Source organism: Nicotiana tabacum, chromosome 17 (genome assembly GCF_000715075.1).
Source record: "Nicotiana tabacum cultivar K326 chromosome 17, ASM71507v2, whole genome shotgun sequence".
Classification (NCBI taxonomy): Eukaryota; Viridiplantae; Streptophyta; class Magnoliopsida; order Solanales; family Solanaceae; genus Nicotiana; species Nicotiana tabacum.
The window spans coordinates 122,264,497-122,279,400 of record NC_134096.1 but is presented as its reverse complement, the minus strand read 5'-3'; positions in this window follow the sequence as shown (position 1 = coordinate 122,279,400).

The window sequence follows — 14,904 nt, the reverse complement described above, 5'->3', positions numbered from 1 at the left end:
AAATTACCCAAATCCATGGTTGTTTTTAATATTTAATTGGTGAATTAAGTTGGAAGATTTAGAAAACCCTCTTGGATAGATTAAAGGATCTAAGGGTCGAATTGTTATCGAAATTTAGTCATTTTGGTATGGTTAGACTCGTGGTTGAATGAGCGTTCATATTTCGTAACTTTCGCCGGATTTTGAGACGTGAGCCCCATGGGCGATGTTTGAGCTAATTTCGGATTTTTATTGAAAAATGTAATATTTTCTTATGGAATTGATTCTATAATTTTTGTTGACTATATCGAATTATTTTAGCTAGATTCGAGCCATTCAGTGTTGGATAATCGAGGAAAAGGCCTACTAGTGGATTAAATTGGAGCAAGTCGAGGTAAGTGACTTGTCTAACCTTGTATGGAGGAAATTTTCCCTAGGATTGGTATTGATGTAATAATTGTAATGTGTAGAAAGTCGTGTACACGAGGTGACGAGTGTGTACACGGGCTAAATGTGAAAAACTCTCTTTTTTAAAAAAGAATATGTAGATGTGTGTCACACATTAATTAAATTATTTTATCCGATTATATTCATCATCATTGATCTATTTTTATATTTTAAATTTGCCTGACATTTTTTCTACTAATTATTTTATCTGTTTTAGTTGAAACCTTGATTTCTTTTATTCTTTGCATTATTTGAAAGTTGAATTTCTTTAAATTAAATATTATTAAAAAAATAAAGTATTTTACATTTTAAAAAAATGATGTTAAATTTGTGAAAATATTATTTTGCTGAATATTTTGTGAAGATTTTTGTATTCATTGTGATTGACTCGTGAGCTACGTATTGTGAAAATAATGGATATTATTTTGCTGAATATTTTGTTAGACTTTATACTTATTGTCATTGAGTCGTGAGCTCCTTATTTTGGAAAATATTCTTGTTGTTGATTTATTTTGGCAAGTTGAAATATTTGGGCACTTGAAGTGCAAATTGTGATATATTGTAATATTGATACGCAAGCGGTGGTATAAGGTTTGGGTATTGAAACGCATGTGGTGAGATAAGGGTGGCTTGATACGCGTGGTTAGTAGGGGAACTACTAGAAGTCATGCAGTGTGATAAGGGTGGCTAAAACGCGGGATGCTATTTCGGAAAAAATATTTTTTCTTTAAAATTAAATGTGAAGGCTCCCGCGGTACCATAAGGAAATGAGATATTGTGAATTTATTTATGATTTGGGACAACGAGGCGGTACCTCGGGAGTTCCCTTGTTGATATTTCTTTATGGCTGCATTTGCCTTTGATTATTGTCGTGATTTTCTTAAAGTTGTACATTTTTGTCTTCTTGCCGCAAGGTATTATTTGCCCTTATTATGTGAAATTTAATGGTGACATACTACTTGCTTGATTCATTTCCATTGTCATTTATTTTTATTATATTGTTAAATATGTCACCATGTCTTTTATTATTCCAGTAGGGCCTGACCTAACCTCGTCACTACTCTACCGAGGTTAGGCTTGGCACTTACTGGGTACCGCTGTGGTGTACTCATACTACGCTTCTGCACATCTTTATTTGCATATCTAGGTACATCTTATCAGACGAGGCATCGGTGAATTAGCTGTACGAGGAGACTTCGAGGTATATCTGCCAACATCCGCAGACTCCGGAGTCCCCTTCTATCTTATTATGTTGTCTTCCTTATTTGGTTTACACTCTGATGTATAGAGACATAGAGAATAAATTCTTAGAAACTTGTGACTTATTCCTACCGAGTTTTGGGAGTTGAAATTGTTAAATTGCAGTTTTATATATTCGACTGTTAAGGATTAAATTTCAGTTATTTATTCAGTTATATTTCGCATTGATAGGCTTACCTAGTCTTAGAGACTAGGTGCCATCACGATATCCTACAGAGAAAATTTGGGGTCATGACAAGTTGGTATTAGAGCTCTAGGTTCATAGGTGTTATGAGTCACAAGTAGGTTTAGTAGAGTCTCGCGGATCGGTACGGAGACGTCTGTACTTATCTTTAGGAGGCTATGGAATTGTTAGGAAAATATTCACTTCTTTGATTCCTTATCGTGCGCATTTGTTGACTTCAAAATTTTAAACTATTGTCTTTCTATTCTCTCACGGATGGTGAGGACACGCATAACTGGATCCGATGATCAGACACCCGTGCCCCCTGTTGGAGCCGTAAGAGGCTGGGGTTGGGGCAGAGGCCGAGCCAGAGGTCGAGAAAAACCATGCGGTGCAGCCAGAGCACCCGCACAAGCTGATGCAGAGGAACCACCAGTAGCTCCAGTTGGAGAACAAGTACCTGAGACGCCTTTTACCACTCCTACACTTTAGGAAACTTTTGCCTAGGTTTTGAGCATGTTTGGCACTCTTGCTCAGGCAGGGTTAATTCCACTTGCTCCTGCCACATCTCAGGCCGGGAGAGGAACACAGACTCCTGCCGCCCATACCCTAGAGCCACGGGCCCAGGTTGACCATGCCCCAGAGATTATACCAGTGCAACCAGTTGTTCCAGTGAGGTTAGGGCAGCAGTTTCAGAGGGGGAGCAGCTCAGGCTCAAGAGGTACAAGAAGTACCACCCTCCCACATTCAGCGGTTTAGCTTCAGAGGATGCTCAGAGTTTTCTTGAGGAATGTCACAGTATCCTCCGTACTATGGGTATTGTGGATTCCAGTGGGGTTTCTTTCATAGCATTCCAGTTTAGAGGAGTGGCCTACCAGTGGTGGCGGGCATACGAGTTGGATAGTCCGGCTGAGGGAACTTCACTCACTTGGGCTCAATTTTCAGATATGTTCTTGAGGGAGTATATTCCTCAGACTCTTAGAGATGCATGGCGCGCAAAGTTTGAGCAGCTGCGTCAGGGTTCTATGACCGTATCGAAATATGCGGTCCGATTCAGTGATTTGGCTAGGCATGCACCAGCCTTGGTTGCTACCGTTTGAGAGAGGGTCCGCCGATTTGTTGAGGGGCGCCACCCTAGTATCAGATTCAATATGGCTCGAGAATTGGAGATGGACATCGCATACCAACAGGTGGTGTCAATTGCTAGGAGATTGGAGGGTATGCGGACTCGGGAGAGAGAAGAGAGGGAAGCTAAGAGACCCCAAGATTCTGGCACATATAATAATTCTCGTGCCCCAACTGCAGCCCGTCATGGTAGAGGTTATGTGAGCCATCCTATTCATTCAGCACTTCCAGTTTCCAGTGGTATTCCGGCCACTCTTAGACCTCAGGTTCCATATTATGCACCGCCAGTGTCTTCTGTACCTCCTGTATGGGGTGCCTTCAGCGGGCAGTCTAGTCGATCAGGCCCGAGCCAGTTCCAGCAGCCACGTCCTCCGAGAGCTTGTTTTGACTGTGGTAACACTCGTCATATAATGAGGGATTGGCCCAGACTTAGGAGGGGTGCACCTCCACAGATTTCTCAGGCCCCACCCATTCCACAGGGCCCTCAGGCTTCTCAGGCCATGATCACTGCACCAGTTGCTACTCCACCTGCATAGTTAGATAGAGGTGGAGGTCGGACAGGTAGAGATCGCCCTAATGGGTGGGGCCTGAGAAATCTGTGGAGGTGCACCTCTCCTAAGCCTGGGAATTACTGCACCAGTTGCTACTCCACCTGCACAGTCAGCTAGAGATGGAGGTCGGACAGGTAGAGATCGCCCTAGAGGGGGAGGCCAGGCCAGATATTATGCCCTTCCTGCTAGGATGGAGGTAGTTGCATCTGATTCTGTTATCACAGGTATTATTCCGGTCTTTCATAGAGATGCAACAGTCTTATTTGATCCAGGCTCCACTTATTCTTATGTGTCATCTTATTTTGCCCCGTATTTGGGCATATCTAGTGATTCTTTGAGTTTTTCTGTTTATATATCTACACCCGTGGGTGAATCTATCATTGTTGACCACGTGTATCAGTCGTGTTTGAAGGTTATCAGTGGTTTTGAGACCAGAGCTGATTTATTATTGCTCAGTATGGTGGATTTCGATATTATTTTGGGCATGGACTGGTTGTCACCCTATCACGCTATTCTTGATTGTTACGCCAAGACGGTGACATTAGCTATCCCAGGTCTATCGCGGCTAGAGTGGAGAGGTACCTTGAATCATGTTCCTAGCTTGGTTGTTTCATTTCTTAAGGCTCAACGAATGGTTGAGAAGGGGTGTAATGCATATCTGGCCTATGTGAGAGATGTTAGTGTTGACACTCCTACCGTGGAGTCAGTTCCTGTAGTAAGGATTTTCTTGATGTATTTCCAGCGGACCTTCCAGGTATGTCACCCGACAAGGATATTGACTTTGGCATTGATTTGTTACCAGACACTCAGCCCATATCTATTCCACCATATCGTATGATCCCAACAGAGTTAAAAGAATGAAAAGAATAGTTACAAGGGTTGCTTAATAAGGGCTGCATTCGGCCCAGTGTATCGCCTTGGGGTGCTCCTGTCTTATTTGTGAAGAAGAAGGATGGTTCTATGCGGATGTGTATTGATTACCGCCAGTTGAACAAGGTTGCAGTGAAGAACAGGTATCCATTGCCACGTATTGATGACCTATTTGATTAGCTTCAGGGAACCAGGGTATTCTCTAAAATTGACTTGCATTCAGGCTATCACCAGTTGAAGATTCGAGAGCCAGATATCCTGAAGACTGCTTTCAGGACTCGGCATGGTCATTACGAGTTCCTTGCAATATCATTTGGACTAACCAACGCCCCAGCAACATTTATGCACTTAATAAATAGTGTATTTTAGCCCCATCTTGATTCTTTCATCATTGTATTTATTGACAACATTCTGGTGTATTCCCAAAGTCGGGAAGATCATGAGCAGCACCTGAGGATTGTGCTTCAGACTTTGAGAGAAAAGAAGTTATATGCAAAATTTTCAAAGTGTGAATTCTGGCTTAATTCAGTGGGATTTTCGGGTCATATAGTTTCGTGGGAAGGGATCAAGGTAGATCCGAAGAAGATTGAGGCAGTGCAAAGTTGGTCCAGACCGTCCTCAGCTACGGAGATCTGGAGTTTCCTTGGTTTGGCGGGGTATTATCGCCGATTTGTAGAGGGTTTCTCTTCTATTGTTGCACCTATGACCAAATTAACCCAGAAGGGTGCTCCGTTCAGGTGGACCGAGGAATGTGAGGAGAGCTTCCAAAAGCTCAAGACAGCTTTGACTACATCCCCAGTATTGGTATTACCTACAGGTTCAGGGTCTTATACTGTGTATTGTGATGCGTCGCGTATTGGTCTCGGCGCAGTGTTGATGCAATAAGGTAGGGTGATTGCCTACGCGTCCAGACAGTTAAAGGTAGATGAGAAGAATTATCCGGTCCACGACCTTGAGTTAGCAGCTATTGTTCATGCCTTGAAGATTTGGCAGCATTATTTGTACGGTGTCCATTGTGAGGTCTACACCGATCACCGAAGTCTACAGCATTTGTTTAAACAGAATGATCTTAATTTGAAGCAGCGGAGATGGTTGGAGTTGCATAAGGATTATGATATAACTATTCTTTATCATCCCGGAAGGCCAATGTATTAGTTGATGCCTTGAGTCGTAAGGCGAAGAGTTTGGGCAGCTTAGTATATTTACCGGTAATAGAAAGGCCTTTAGCCTTGGATGTTCAGGCCTTGGCCAACCAGTTTGTCAAATTGGATATTTCTGAGCTGAGTCGAGTTTTGGCTTGTGTGATTTCTTAGTCCTCTTTGTATGATCGTATCAGGGAGCGTCAATATGATGACCCTCATCTGCTTGTCCTTAAGGACACAGTTCAGCACGATGACGCCAAGGAGGTCACTATTGGAGATGACGATGTATTATGGATGCAGGGCAAGCTATATATGCCTAATGTAGATGGTTTGCGTGAGTTGATTCTCCAGGAGGCTCACAGTTCACGGTACTCTATTCATCCGGGTTCTACAAAGATGTATTATGACTTGAGACAACACTATTGGTGGATGCGGATGAAGAAAGACATAGTGGAGTATATATCTCGGTGCCTAATTTGTCAACAGGTGAAGTATGAGCATTAGCGACCGGGTGGATTGCTTCAGAAGTTAGAGATTCCAGAATGGAAATGGGAGCAGATCACTATAGATTTCGTTGTTAGGCTCCCACGGACTCAGATAAAGTTCAATGCAGTTTGGGTGATTGTGGATAGATTGACCAAGTCAGCTCATTTCATTCCTGTAGTTACTACTTACTCTTCGGAGCAACTAGCTCAGGTTTATATTCGTGAGATTGTTAGGCTTCATGGCGTACCGGTATCTATCATCTCTGACCGGGGTACGCAATTTACATCATGGTTCTGGAGGGTCGTACAATGTGAGTTGGGTACTCGGGTAGAGTTGAGTACAGTATTTCACCCTCAAACGGACGGACAGTCAGAACGTACTATTTAGATACTGGAGGATATGCTTCGTGCGTGTGTGATAGATTTTGGGGGTGCTTGGGATCAGTTCTTACCACTTGCGGAGTTTGCCTACAACAAGAGTTACCAGTCGAGCATTCAGATAGCTCTGTATGAGGCCTTGTATGGTAGGCGGTGCCGGTCTCCAGCGGGTTGGTTCGAGCCGGGCGAAGATAGACTATTGGATATGGACTTGGTTCAAGATGCTTTGGAAAAGGTTAAGTTGATTCAGGATCGACTTCGTACAGCCCAATCTAGACAAAAGCGTTATGCGGATTGGAAGGTTCGTGATGTTGCATTCATGGTTGGTGAGCGGGTCTTGCTCCGAGTTTCACCTATGAAGGGTGTTATGAGGTTCGAAAAGAAGGGCAAGTTGAGCCCGAGGTATATCAGGACTTTTGAGATTCTTGAGAGAGTTGGAGTGTCACGACCCAATTTCCCCTCTGTGTGACGTCGTGACGGTACCTAGTCTCTACAACTAGGTAAGCCTAACATTTTTCGGAATAATAAAATAAAAATATAAATTTAACCAACTATTCAAAAATACACAACAAATCCCAAAACCTGGAACATCGTGAATCACAAACTACAGAAGAAAATATCTAGTGTCGCTATACATCAGAATCTAACAAGGAAAATACAGAAGATAATGGACATGAGAAAGAGTAGAAGGGGACTCCGAGGTCTGCGGACGCGGCAGATATACCTTGAAGTCTCCAAAGTTGTCCCGGCTCACTAATAGTGCAGCTGATAAGGTGCACCTAGATCTGCACATGAAGAATATGTGCAGAGAGTAGCATGAGTACACCACAATCGGTACCCAGTAAGTGCCAAGCCTAACCTCGGTCGAGTAGTGATGAGGTCAGGTCAGGGCCGTACTGGCAAATATATAATAAAAACAATATAGAGTGTAATACCGCAATAAAATAAAGGCTGAAATTTAACAATAATGAAATCATAGAAGGTAACAACTCAGTACACAGAAATCACAACAGGGGATCTCCCGAGATACCGTCTCGTAGTCCCAAACGTAAATGTGCAGGGGGATCTCCCAAAATACCGTTCCATAGTCTCAGAGTAAATATGCAAGATAGGGGGATCTCCCGGAATACCGTTTCGTAGTCCCAAAGTAAATATGCAGTACATGAGGATCTCCCGGAATACCGTTCCGTAGTCCCAAAGTAAATATGCAGTACAGTGGGATCTCCCGGAATACCGTTCCGTAGTCCCAAAGTAAATATGCAGTGCGAATGATAGAAATACAATTAGATCACGATAATCTTACAATTTAGACTAAGTACCCGTCAGGGAAGAAGCAGGAAATTCACTAAACATGCTGCACAGAATTCACATAAATAATTAAGACACATAGACATGTTGTATTAGACTAAACATGATAGCTACACATATTGGAATAACTCAATTAAGAATGAAAATAGATTAGTACTCATTAAAATGGTATAACTCAAAATAACAGGAAAACATGTTGCTGCTCAGTAAGAAAATCGGATTTTACCACAACTAGTTCATGTACGTACTCATCACCTCACGTAAGGTGCTCATATATCACAATAGTTCCAAGTCTTTAAAGGGATTCCCCCCCCCCCCCCAAAGTTAGCCAAGCCACTTGCCTCGAACCAAGCTCAATCAATCGATCAAAATGCTTTTCCCACGAATATCCGGCTTTAAATGACCCAAATCTAGCCAAAAGCAATTACATATCATAAATACAATCATAATAGACTCATCTAATTAATGAAATCATCACTTTAACAAAAATTTCGAAATTAACTCAAAAATCGCCCGTGGGATCCACGTCTCAGAATCGGGTAAAAGTCATAAAATACGAACACACATTCGCTCACGAGTCTAACCATATAAAATTTTCTCAAATCCGACCACAAATCCCCTTCAAAACTCGAAATCCTTGTTGAAGAAGTTCTTCCAAATTTTTTCCAATTTTAACCCCAATAATTCAAAATTAAATGATGAAATCAACCGTAGATTAGTGGAATATAACCATAAAGGAGTTAGGAATAATTACCCAAAAACTTCCTCCAAAAGTCTCTCCAAATTTTGCCTTCTATCGAGCTCTCAATCAAATTTTTGATAAAAAGGCAAAACTCCCGTTTTTGGAATGTTTAAGCACTGCCCAGGTATGCCCTTCTTCGCGAACGCGATCAAAGCCTCGCGTTCGCGAAGCACAAGCTGCTTCAGACCAAAATATACTCATCGCGAACACGATGCACTAATCGTGAATGCGAAGCTCAACTAGTCTGACCCTATGCGAACGCGGGACATCTATCGCGAATGCGTAGGCTATCATGCTTGGAACCCATCTGACCGTTGACTCTACGCGAACGCGAGGTCCTTATCGCGAACGCGTAGCCTTAGTGTTATATATCTTCACGAATGCGGGAACAAAGTCACTAACGCGAAGAACAACTCAGCTGCCTTTCCCAGATGCTCTACGCGAATGCGAGACCTCTCTCGCGAACGGATTGTCTGCAACAAAAATACTAGAAATCTGCTATCTTTCAAGTCCAAAAACTAGTCCGTTAAGCACCTGAAACTCACCCGAGGCCCCTAGAACCTTGACCAAACATACCAACCAATCCTAAAACACCATGCGAACTTAGTCGAATCCTCAAACCACATCAAACAATGCTAAAATCACAAATCATTCTCCGATTTAAACTTAAAGAACTCAAAACTTTCAAATTCGACAACTGATGCCGAAACCAACCAAACCACGTCCGATTGACCCCAAAATTTTCACACTAGTCATATTCAATACTACATACCTACTCCAACTTTCGGAATCAGATTCTGACCCCGATATCAAAATTTCCACTACCGGTCCAAAACTCCAAAATTTCGACTTTCGCCATTTCAAGCCTAAATGAGCTACGTGTCCCAAAACACATTCTGGACACGCCCCTAAGCCCAAAATCACCCAACGGAGCTAACGAAATTGACGGAATTTCATTCTGGAACCATCTTCACACAATTCCGACTACGATCCAAATTCTAAGACTTAAGCTCTCATTTAGGTACTAAGTGTCCCAAAACACTCCGAAACTCAAAACCAATCATCCCGGTAAGTCACAATAGCATAAATAGATATGGGAAAAGTAGTTAATAAGGGATCAGGGCTATTACTTTCAAAACGACCTGCCGGGTCGTTACATGGAGATGTGGCTTACAGACTTGCACTACCACCTAGTCTCTTTGCAGTTCATCCAGTGTTCCATGTTTCCATGCTCCGGAAGTATCACGGCGATCCATCTCATGTGTTAGACTTCACCTCAGTCCAGTTGGACAAGGATCTATCTTATGTCGAGGAACCAGTGGCTATTTTGGACAGACATGTAAGAAAGTTTAGATCGAAGAGCATTGCCTTAGTAAAAGTACATTGGAGGGGTCATCCGACCGAGGAGGCAACTTGGGAGACCGAGCATGATATTCACAGCTATTATCCTCATATGTTCACCACTCCAAGTATTATTCTAAACCCGTTCAAGGACAAATGTTTGTTTAGGAGGGGGAGGAGGTAACGATCCAGCCAGTCATTTTAAAAAGTTATAGCCTTGTTTCCCCATTTACTGCTCATTTTATACTTTATAACTGTTATGTGACTTGCCGGGGTAATTGGTTCGGGTTCGGTGAAGGTTTTAGAATAAATTATCAACCTATGTGTAAACGACCCCGGAATAGAATTCTGATGATTCCAACAGCTCCGTATGGTGATTTTGGACTTAGGAGCGTATCCGAAAATTTAGTTGGAAGTCCGTAGTTAAATTAGGCTTGAAATGGCTAAAATAGGAATTTAAGTTTGGAAGTTTGACCAGGAAGTTGACTTTTTGATATCGGGGTCGGAATCCAATTCTGAAAAATTTCATAGCTCTGTTATATCATTTATGACTTGTGCGCAAAATTTGAGGTCAATTGGACTTGATTTGATAGGTTTCTGCATCGAATGTGAAAGTTGAAAATTCTTAAGTTTTATTAAGCTTGAATTGGGGTATGACTAGTGATTTTAGCGTTATTTGATGTGATTTGAGGTTTCGACTAAGTCCGTATGATGTTTTAGGACTTGTTGGTGTATTTGGTTGAGGTCTCGAGGGCCTCGGGTGAGTTTCGGAAGGTTAACGGATCATTTTCGGACTTGGAAAACAACTAAAGGATTTCTCGTGTCTAGTTCTGGTTTCCTTCTTCGCGTTCGCGAGAGAGGTCTCGCATTCGCGAAGGGGAATTGGGGCAGGCGAGAAATTTCTCTTCGCGTTCGCGAAGAAGGGACAGCGTTTGCTAATGGTGATGGCAGTGCTCATCGCGAATGCGTGAAAGCGTTCGCGTTCGCGTAGAAGGGCGAGGCCAGGTGGGTAGGGGTGCTTATCGGGCGGATAATCACGCTTAACGGTTCGGCTTATCGGTTATCGGATTATAAATATAGTAATACGCTAGCCATCCAATAAGGCAACAAGCGGATTGATATCGGATTGACAATTATTGGGCAGTTATCGGGCGGTTTATCGGCTAAACCAAATATAAAATTTTTGAACAATCAATACCAAACGGCCAAATGTATAGTTCAAACTGTCTTTGTTAGTTGTAGTAGCTTTTTCTGATTAGAAGCCAAAGACGACTGCCAATGCCATTAGCTACACACAGACGGCAATTCTATTGAGAATTAGAAATTAGGGATTTAGCCATTTAGATTTTAATAGTACTTTATACACATAGGAGTAAAAGTATAAATATAAAAATTCTTAACGGGTTAACGATTTACCCGATAAGAAAATTGAGTAATGCGCCCCTAAACCATTAAGCCATTAATTATAAAATCTCAATCCGTTCACTATCAATTACTCCGATAATCCGATACCAATAAGCCTTCGGTTCGGTTCAGTTAACGGTTTCGGTTCGATTTTGAACAACCCTACAGGCGGGGGTATTGGGAATTAAAGCTTCACGTTCGCGAAGGAGGGATCACGTTCGCGAAGGCCAAGTTTGGCAAGGCATCGCGTTCGCGAGAGGACCCTCGCGTTCACGAAGAGGAAAGTTGGGCAGCACATTTTTGTGCTTTGCGAACGTGAGGCAAGGGTCACGTTCGCGAAGAAGAAACCACTGGACAGAATGTTTAAGTTCAGAAAATCCATTTTTATCAAATTGGAGCTCGGGAAGAGGCGATTTTCAGGAGATTTTCAAAGAAAACAATGGAGTAAGTGTTCTTAACTCAATATTGGTCAAATTACCCGAATCCATTGTTGTTTTTAACATTTAATTGGTGAATTAAGTTGGAAGATTTAGAAAACCCTCTTGGATAGATTTGAGGATTTGAGGGTCGAATTGTTATCGAAATTTAGTCATTTTGGCATGGTGAGACTTGTGGTTGAATGGGCCCCACAGGCGATTTTTGAGTTAATTTCGGATTTTTATTGAAAAATGGAGTATTTTCTTATGGAATTGATTCTATAATTTTTGTTGACTATATCGAATTATTTTGGCTAGATTCGAGCCATTCAGAGTTGGATAATCGAGAAAAAGGCGTACTAGTGGATTAAATTGGAGCAAGTCGAGATAAGTGACTTGTCTAACCTTGTGGGGGGGAATTTCACCTAGGATTGGTATTGATGTGATAATTGTAATGTGTTTAAAGTCGTGTACATGAGGTGACGAGTATGTACACGGGCTAAATGTGAAAAACTCTCTTTTTTAAAAATAATTGTGTAGATCTCTGTCACACATTAATTAAATTATTTTATCCGATTACATTCATCATCATTGATCTATTTTTATATTTTAAATTTGTCTCACATTTTTCCTACTAATTGTTTTATCTGTTTTAGTTGAAACCTAGATTTCTTTTATTCTGTGCATTATTTGAAGATTGAATTTCTTTAAATTAAATATTATTAAAAAAATAAAGTATTTTACATTTAAAAATATTTGGTGTTAAATTTGTGGAAATATTATTTTGCTAAATATTTTGTGATGATTTTTGTATTCATTGTGATTGAGCCGTGAGCTCCGTATTATAGAAATAATGGATATTATTTTGCTGAATATTTTGTGAGACTTTGTACTTATTGTTATTGGGCCGTGAACTCCTTATTTTGGAAAATATTCTTGTTGTTGATTTATTTTGGCAAGTTGAAATATTTGGGCACTTGAGGTGCAAATTGTGATATATTGTGATATTAATACGCATGCGGTGGTATAAGGTTTGAGTATTGAAACACATGCGGTGAGATAAGGGTGGCTTGATATACGTGGCTAGTGGGGGAACTACTAGAAGTCATGCGGTGTGATAAGGGTGGCTAAAACGCGGGATGCTATTTCGGGAAAAATATTTTCTTTAAAACTAAATGTGAAGGCTCCCGCGGTGATATAAGAAAATGAGATATTGTGAATTTATTTATGATTTGGGACTACGAGGCGGTACCTCGGGAGTTCCCTTGTTGATATTTCCTTGTGGATGCATTTGCCTTTGATTATTATCGTGATTTTCTTGAAGTAGTAAATTTATGTCTTCTTGCCGCAAGGTATTATTTGCCCTTATTCTGTGAAATTTAATGGTGACATACTACTTAATTGATTCATTTTCATTATTATTTTATCTTATAATATTGTTTAAATATTTTACCATGCCATTATTTATTCTCCAGTAGGGCCTGACCGAACCTCGTCATTACTCTACCGAGGTTAGGCTTGACACTTACTGGGTACCGCTGTGGTGTACTCATACTACGCTTCTGTACGTCTTTTTGTGCAAATCCAGGTACGTCTTATCAAACCAGGCATCAGTGAATTAGCTGTACGAGGAGACTTCGAGGTATATCTGCCAGCATCCGCAAACTCCGGAGTCCCCTTCTATCTTATTATGTTGTATTCCTTATTTGTTTTACACTCTGATGTATAGAGACATAGAGAATAAATTCTTAGAAGCTTGTGACTTATTCCTACCGGGTTTTGGGAGTTGAAATTGTTAAATTGCAGTTTTTATTTATTCTACTGTTAAGGATTAAATTTCAGTTTTGTATTCAATTATATTCCGCATTGATAGGCTTGCCTAGTCTTAGAGACTAGGTGCCATCACGACATCCTACGGAGGGAATTTGGGGTCGTGACAACAAGTCAAATAACTCGAACTCACGGCTTTCGATCACCGTCCCGTGAGTTCTAACTATTAGGAAATGAATTTATTAACCTTTATTGATATTTAAAAGCTTAAATACATAAAGTAGGAATATTCTTAACTATTAAATACATTCCAAACTTCAAACTACAAAGAAAAAGAGAGGCGGTATAGCGATACTTACGTAGTAGAGGTCGTTTTAATGTTATCGCTTCTTGATTTCGTGCCCGGGATGATAATATTATTTGAAGCCCTTGTAGAGAGCTTAAGGGTAAGGTTAGGGGTGTTATTTGGTTGTTATCTATGGGAAAATGGAGAAAGAGACGAGATAAGGGATGTAAATATCCTGTTTGTTTTTAAAAGTCAAAAAGGTGCTACTTGGCACCCTAGCATTGGCCCTTCTTCAGATGCTTATATCATTTTATCCGGACGTCGTATGAACGAACGGTTAAGAGAGTTGAAAATTACATTCCAAGACCTTCAATTTAGTATATAATATATCCCAAAAAGACCCCATATAGCACACAAAATTTATTGCTCAAAAAGCTATGTTACAAGGCAAATCCTTAGTCGGTTTTTTCGCAACTTTAATCCGATTTTTCCCAAACTTTATATTTCATATCCAAACATCATATATAGTCATATCATGACTTTAAACTCATTTAAAATATGATTAACAAGTCTCATATTTATCTCAACTTACTTAAGACTTCTGTAAACCTTTCTTATCCTTGTAGAAGAATTTCGTCCTTTTTGAGCTTACATTAGGTAATCCTGATGGTGACGTCTGAAGTACGGGGTGTAATAACATGTCCCCTTAGAAACTTTTGCCCCCGAATGATAACTCTTAAAGTCTTGCAAAAATGGGACGTAATATCATTAAATAACTTTATATACTTTCAAAGAGGCTCTCATTTTCAAGCTTACATCAATTGATTTACGACGTACTTTCACGTACAAAAACATGGGGCGTAACATCATTCCTTCCTTTGGAACATTCGTCCTCGAAGGTTGACTGATGCATTTTTATTCTCATAGCATATGGCTCTTATGAATACTTTAATATTGTCATTTGCCATCTAGGCAATTGTTCTATGAATAAATCCAAAGGCCAGGGCATTCCACCTTTAGGTCTCTTTCTCACGCCACGACTCGTGGTCAGAATTCTTCTAATCTCGTAACTATTGCTACCTTTTATCATGTAGTATGTACGACTTTGTCCTTATATGTGCGCTTATGCGACTCTTCTGTCATTTTCCTCCAGCTTTTAGCCAATTTCTAGGCCTCACTTTGTGAACATATACAGGACTACGACAAGCTGTCCCTCTGGGAATCAATAGGTATACTG